The 6,341-nt window shown below is 42.5% G+C and overlaps 1 protein-coding gene across 1 annotated transcript in view; it reads left to right on the top strand.

Moving 5' to 3' along the window:
• The first annotated feature begins 5,684 nt into the window (after nucleotides 1-5,684).
• The window catches only part of LOC129681719 (membrane-spanning 4-domains subfamily A member 4D-like), a 13,773-nt gene continuing 13,116 nt past the window's right edge, over nucleotides 5,685-6,341 (top strand). The window contains exon 1 of the mRNA XM_055613803.1: nucleotides 5,685-5,785. The gene's annotated coding sequence lies outside the window, so the exon portion shown is untranslated. The remainder of the gene's footprint in view (nucleotides 5,786-6,341) is intronic.

Genomic DNA, 6,341 nt, shown 5'->3' with positions numbered 1-6,341 from the left:
TATATATTTAGTTCATTTTTCCCCTGTGTTTTACCCAGGAATACAATCCCACCACAAAGCATTATCCTTGGGGGTGTGGTGACAAAGAGACAAAAAGACTGTGGTTTTGTAGCATACCAGCGAGTCCTTATGACCTCTACCGGAAGACTGAGCCAGAGATTCTCACGCGATGAAGGAAAATCTTTTTATCTTTATTAGAGCCTGAGAGCCCCCATGAGGGTTGGGAAACTGGTCCCCACAGCCTCCCCATCATGGGGTCATAGGGAGTGTCCTGCGTCTGTGTGGCACCCTGTCCTTGTCCTTACGTGTAGAAGTGGAAGAGGAAGGAGACACCTGTGAGTCATTTCCTCGTGTTTCTCATACAGGACAAATCTTATTAAGATCTGAAATCTCTACCTAAGTTGTGTATTTCGCTAGACAATGAAACAAAGACCATGTTGCAGCTAGGGCTCCTCCTCTCTCTCTTTTGTTTTTTTCTTTCCAATTTTCTCTCTTTTTTTTTTAACCAATCTTTTTTTTGGTTAATTATTTATTCCAATTTATTAACTTTGTATCCCAGCTGTGGCCACCTCTGTCATCCCCTCCCAATCCCATCCTTCCTCCTCCTTCTCCTCGCATGTCCCTCCCCCAGTCCACTAATAGGGGAGGTCCTCCTCCCCTTCCATCTGACCCTAGCCTATCTGGCTGCATTGTCTTCCTCTGTGGCCTGGTGGCCACAGAGTAAGGCGCCTCCCCCAGAGGGAAGGTGATCAGAGAGCCTGTCACTGAGTTCATGCCAGAGACAGCCCCTGCTTCCCTTATTAGGCTACCCACTTGGAGACTGAGTCTGTGGGCTACATCTGAGCAGGGGGTTTAGATCCTCTCCACGAGTGGTCCTTGGTTGGGGTATCAGTCTCTTCAGGACCCCAGGGCCCTTTCTTTTTTCTTTCTTTCTCTCTTTCTCTCTCTTTCTTTTCTTTCTTTCCTTCCTTCCTTCCTTCCTTCCTTCCTTCCTTCCTTCCTTCTTTCTTTCTTTCTTTCTTTCTTTCTTTCTTTCTTTCTTTCTTCTTTCCTTCCTTCTTTCTTTTTGTTCTGTTGCTCTCCTTTTGGAGTTCCTGTCCCCTCCAGGTCTTTCTATCTCCCCTTCTTTCATAAGATTCCATTCACTATGCCCAGAGTTTGTTTGGCTATGTGTCTCAGTCTCTGCTTTGATACCTTGATCAGTGGAGTCTTTCAGAGGCCACTGTGGTAGGCTCCCGTCCTTTTCCTTGTTTTCTCCCTCTTCCAATGTCCATCCCTATTGCCTTTCTGAATGAGGACAGAGCATCTTACCCAGGATCCTCTTTCTTGCTTAGCTTCTCTAGGTGTACAGATTTTAGTATGGTTATCCTATATTATATGTCTAATATCCACTTATAAGTCAGTATATACCATGTGTGTCTTCCTGCTTTTGGGATACCTCACTCAAGATGATCTTTTCTAGATCCCACCATTTTCCTGCAAATTTCATGATTTCCTTGTTTTTAATAGCTGAGTAGAATTCCATTACGTAAATGTACCACAATTTCTGTATTCATTCCTCTGCTAGGGACATCTAGCTCACTCCAGATTCTGGCTATTACGAATAGAGCTGCTACAAGCATGGTTGAGAAAATGTCCTTGTTTTATAGTTGAGCATATTTCAGATATATGCCTAGGAGTGTTATCGCTGGATCTTGAGGTAACACTATTCCTATTTTTTCTGTCCTCTCTCTTTTTTAAAAATCTATCTATCTATCTATCTATCTATCTATCTATCTATCTATCTATCTATCTATCTATTCATTTTACATCCTGGTCTTAACCCCATCCTTCCTCACCTCCCAATCCTACCCTTCCTCTTCCCCACTTCCCTCCCCTATTCCTCAGCAAATGGAAGCCCCCTTTCCATCCCCTCCAGCTCATCAAGTTGTATCAGAGCTGAGCCTGTTCTCTTCCCCTGTGGTCTGGCAAGGCAGTGACTTCAGGGGGAAGTAAATGAAAAGCTGACAAGAGAGTTCATGTCAGAGAGAATGCTTACTCCCCTTATTAAGGGACCCACATGAGACCTGAGCTGCCCATCAGCTATAACTTTGTAGGAGGGCTAGGTTCAGTCCATGCAAGGTCCTTTGTTGGTGCTTCAGTCTCAGCAGGCCCTTCTTGCCCCTGGTTTGTTGTCTCTGTTGGTCTTATGAAGCTTCTATCACCTTCAGGTCCTTTTCTCCTTCCACCCACTTTTCCACAAGGTTCCCTACACCTCGCCCAATGTTTGGTTGTGAGCCTCAGCATCTGTTTTGAGGCACTGCTGGGTGGAGCCTCTTGGAGGACAACTCTGCTTGACTCTTGTCTGCAAGCTTAGCAGAGCATCATTAATAGTGTCGGGGTTTGGTTCTCTCCCATGGGGTAGGTCTTTGGTTGGGCCAGGCATTAGTTAGACCATCCCTCAATCTGTGTTATATCTGCTCTATCTTTAGCTCTGCATAGCTTGTAAGCAGGGTGAGTTTTGAGTCAAAGATTTTGTGACTGGGTTGTTGTTCACCTCCCTCTACTAGGAGACTTGTCTAGTTAGAGGGTGTCCCCTGCCACTAGGAGTCTCCACTAGAGTCCCTCTCTTACTGCCCCCCCCTCCAAGGAGCCTACCATGATTCAGGTCTCAAGCTTGTCAGGAAGATACTTTTATCACAGCTTCTCTTTTCTCTACAGGCCTTTTGACAACACGCTCTGATCTGTCTGATCTGTCATACCCTCTGTGTTTCCCACTTTGTTCCCTCTCTTCACCCATTACCTCTGTCTATTTTGTTTCCCCTTCTGAGTGAGATTTAAGCATCCTCCCTTGGATTCTCATTTTTACTTACCTTTTTAGAGTCCGTGCGTTATCCTATGTTTATCCTATACTATATGGCTAAAGTCTACTTATAAGTGAGTACGTGCCATGTATGTCTTTCTGGGTCTGGGTTACCTCACTCAAGATGATATTTTCTAGTTCCATCCAAATTTTCCTGAAATTTTCATGATTTCCTTGTTGTTAATAGCTGAGTAGTATTCCATTGTGTAAATGTACCACAGTTTCTTTATTCATTCTTCAGATGAGGGGCTTCTGGGTTGTTTCCAGACCCTGGTTATTATAAATAAAGCTGCTAAGAACATAGCTGAGCAAGTGTCCTTGTTGTATGTACCTTGTATATATACCCAGGAGTGGTAAAGCTGGGTCTTGAGGTGGAGCTATTCCCAATTTTCTGAGAAAGTGCCAGATTGATTTCCAAAGTGGTTGTACAAGTTTGCCTTCCCACCAGCAATTAGGCTATGGAAAGTACCTATCCTGGTTTGATCAACTAGAAGTTCAGGTAAGAAAACATAAAAACTTTATTTTTAACCTCAGAAAACTTGGTTGATATACCACAGAGTAATGCCAATGGTGTGGTTTCTCTAAAACCTGTACCTTGTATCTTAAACCCTTCTGCCTCTTTCCCATCTTTAGAATGTTGTCTGTCTTTCGTCTTTATCCAATAAATTACAGGCATATTTGTGTTCCTTGTGTGACAGTTAATTGACTTTATGCCAACAACTTAGGTACTTCAAGTGTTCCTCAAGTAAAACAACAGCACTAGTCTCCATCCCTGGCTATGTTTGTTGTTTAAAGGGTTGTCCCACATCTCAGCAGATTATATCTGAGAAAATTGTATTTGCGTGGAATGTTTATGCACAATGTGTGGCCAGATCCCAAACCAAGAAGGTTCCGTTATCTGGTCTGAGCAGTGCAGGAAAAACAAGAACAATAACATCACAAACACTATCGAGTACTTAGTCATCTCTGATGCCCCACTCCCATCAGTACCTCCTAGAGCACAGAGCACTAAGACAGCTTCACTTTCTGCTCACACTATCGTGGCTGAAGAAGCTGTATGGATCCTGCGATTCTGCATCATCGCCACCAAAGCCGCTGCATTCTGCCCAGCCCGCCTTGCTGCCTCTGAACATCTTTCAGTATTAGAATTGCGGATGCGGTGACTTCTTGATTAGACGGGCAGGTTTTCCTCCACTTGGATGTCTTTTGCTCCCTAGTCAGGTCTCCTTTCAGATGGCCCATCACCATCAGGCTCCAGTGAGCTCTCAGGAGGCTCTGCTTTACCACGCAGAGAACACATTCACCACCATTCTGATGACATGCTATTTGTTAGTTGTCTAAATTCCCCTGGAGCTTATTAAACGCCTTGGGGAGGAGAGTTTGTAAATCATTTTTAATCATTTTATCTGTGGCCTGTAGTATTAGTCATCCATGATAAGCTTTACCTAAGAAATGTCGATTAAATCTTACAGATGAAGTTTGATCCCCAAGGGTTCATGCGATAGAGGCTTTGATTCCAGTATAAAAATGGTGAGGTAACAGTACCTCTGAGCAGCACATCTCAACTTGTGGGCTATGACCCCTTTAAGGTTTGAATGCCCTTTTCACAGGGGTTGCCTAAGACTATCTGAAAACACAGCTATTTACATTAAAATTCATTACTAGCAAAATTACAGTTCTGACACAGCAATGGAAATAATGTTATGGTTGGAGGTCAGCACAACATGAGGAACTGTATCAAAGGGCCACAACATTAGGAAGGCTGAGAACCACTGCTCAAGAGCGAGCCTGCAGGTAGGGCAGCCCGGTCACTGGAAGCCTTGCCTTAGAAGAGATGAAGGTAGTGTTATCCAACCCTGGTTAGTTCTTATGAGGACGCATTGTGATATCAAGGGAACCTTAGGCCTTGCTCACTCTCTCTACTTGCCATGCAGTAGTAACCTCTCTCGTTTCCAGCATTAGACCTTATACATTGTGACTGAGTCACAAGAGTGGTCAATTTCTGTGGTCATGCATTTGGTTATGCCCCCACATAATGAGTTAAATAAATCCCCTTTCTTTATAATCACTCAGCATCAAACAGTTCATCAAAGAAATGTGAAGACTGTTTTGATTTTATGTGAGGAACCTTAGACTAACAAGAATATGCAATAAATGACTGTGGTTGGGTTTGTTTTAGAGGCTAGGCCTTTTCTAGATGATTCTGAGACTCAGAAAAGCACTGTATTCATCATTGCTATGCAAAGATGATGCTTTCATGGTGAGTCTCCAAGAGTGGAGTTTCATGCACACTTAACGCACTTAAACTCTCTATACACAAGTTCTCTAGAAAAAAGAACACTTAACAGCAATGTGTGAATTTTTGCAAACAGATTTTGAAAGGTCATGTAAATGACATAGTCTGAGTATGTTGTCTAATTATATAGTTATAATATTTTGGTATGTCTGCCATGTTTGGTTTTGATTTTGCTTTTTATTAATAAATAATATACAAAATAATGGGTCATACAACATATTTGTATATCATAATATTTTGTTTATATTCCCTTGACAGAGTTTTACAAAATGTAAATCTTCAAACTTAATACCATAATAAACAATATTATTTTCTTGTGGAAAACAAAAATAAAACAACAACAACAAAAAAAACGCTGTTAGTGGGAGCAACCTCTTTCGAGTATATTTCACAATGAATAAAACCCCAGGTGAGAAATCGAAAGTTAGTTAACAGTTTTTATAGAAAAATAGGAAGTAGCTGTGTTTTTTCAGAAGTTGATACCACAGCCTTTATAATCTAAGAGATGCTAGAAGAAACATGCAAATTTAAGCCGAGTGAGGTGCTGGGTGTGGGGTGGTCTCCAGCGCTGAACAAACACTCTGAGGTGCCTTCCCAGAGCCTGGCCCTCCGCAGACACAGAGAGCAGCACTGCAACCTGGAAGGAGGTAGGTGCAGGGATTTGCCTCCCCAGCCTTTCAGCATGATGGCTTTAAATTTAGTGGGTGAATATGGGACATCCAGATGAAAATATGAGAACAAGGAGATCACCTTTCACTACACAAACTAGTGTTCTGAATTGGGGTAAAGTGCATTTAAGTGCACCTGAGGAGGCAGATTTTGATGCAAAGAATAAGGACAAGAAAAAGATAAAGGCTTGGTAAAGTGACACTAATATCTTCTCCTCTGGTGAGGGTCTATGACCTCACCAGCCATAGGCAGGTGGTTAGGGGTACAGTACCAGACATGAATTTCCTATTGTATATTCTTTAAGGCCATTTAGACAGCTCTTGACTGCCTCCAAGATGTAAGTGTCGCTCCTGTGTTCTTGAGGATAGCTTGTCATGTTCACTCTTAGATTTAAAAAAAAAAAAGTATAGGCAATTATTGTCTACTAAAGAGGAAGAATCAGTCTTCTCCAGCAAGAAAGTTCACTGATTGGGTTATCCAGTCCTAAACACACACACACACACACACACACACACACACACACACACACACACA

The sequence above is a fragment of the Psammomys obesus genome, unplaced genomic scaffold, assembly GCF_907164565.1.
Source record: "Psammomys obesus unplaced genomic scaffold, mPsaObe1.curated_primary_1811, whole genome shotgun sequence".
Classification (NCBI taxonomy): domain Eukaryota; kingdom Metazoa; phylum Chordata; class Mammalia; order Rodentia; family Muridae; genus Psammomys; species Psammomys obesus.
This window is presented reverse-complemented; position numbering and strand designations above follow the sequence as displayed.